Genomic DNA, 323 nt, shown 5'->3' with positions numbered 1-323 from the left:
CTGGAATAAGAAATGAGATCCGGGAACTGAGAGGAGGAGAGGAAGTCTTTGAAATATATCTTAACATCAAACCACTAAAACATAGAAAAAGAAAGATACATAACTTTACACTGAGAAAAAAATGAGAAAAGAGGAGGACCCGATAAGCAGAAAAGGGAATAGGAATTTATTGACACAAACAACATACCATGACGTGTTTATCATGTCATATTATGCTTCGTGCTTACGAAAATGTATATTTCACGAGTTGATACATTTTTGAAAAAAGTCTTAGAGAAAATATATACTTACTTCTACCAGAATGTAATTAACAAGTGACTCTC

The 323-nt window shown here is 32.8% G+C and overlaps 1 protein-coding gene across 1 annotated transcript in view; it reads right to left on the bottom strand.

Moving 5' to 3' along the window:
• The window catches only part of LOC119594236 (zygotic gap protein knirps-like), a 4,657-nt gene that overhangs the window by 1,353 nt on the left and 2,981 nt on the right, over window positions 1–323 (bottom strand). The window lies entirely within an intron of this gene.

The sequence above is a fragment of the Penaeus monodon genome, chromosome 33, assembly GCF_015228065.2.
Source record: "Penaeus monodon isolate SGIC_2016 chromosome 33, NSTDA_Pmon_1, whole genome shotgun sequence".
In the NCBI taxonomy this organism is placed as follows: Eukaryota; Metazoa; Arthropoda; class Malacostraca; order Decapoda; family Penaeidae; genus Penaeus; species Penaeus monodon.
Note: the sequence above shows the minus strand (reverse complement) of the source record. Positions and strands in the feature narration are given on the sequence as shown.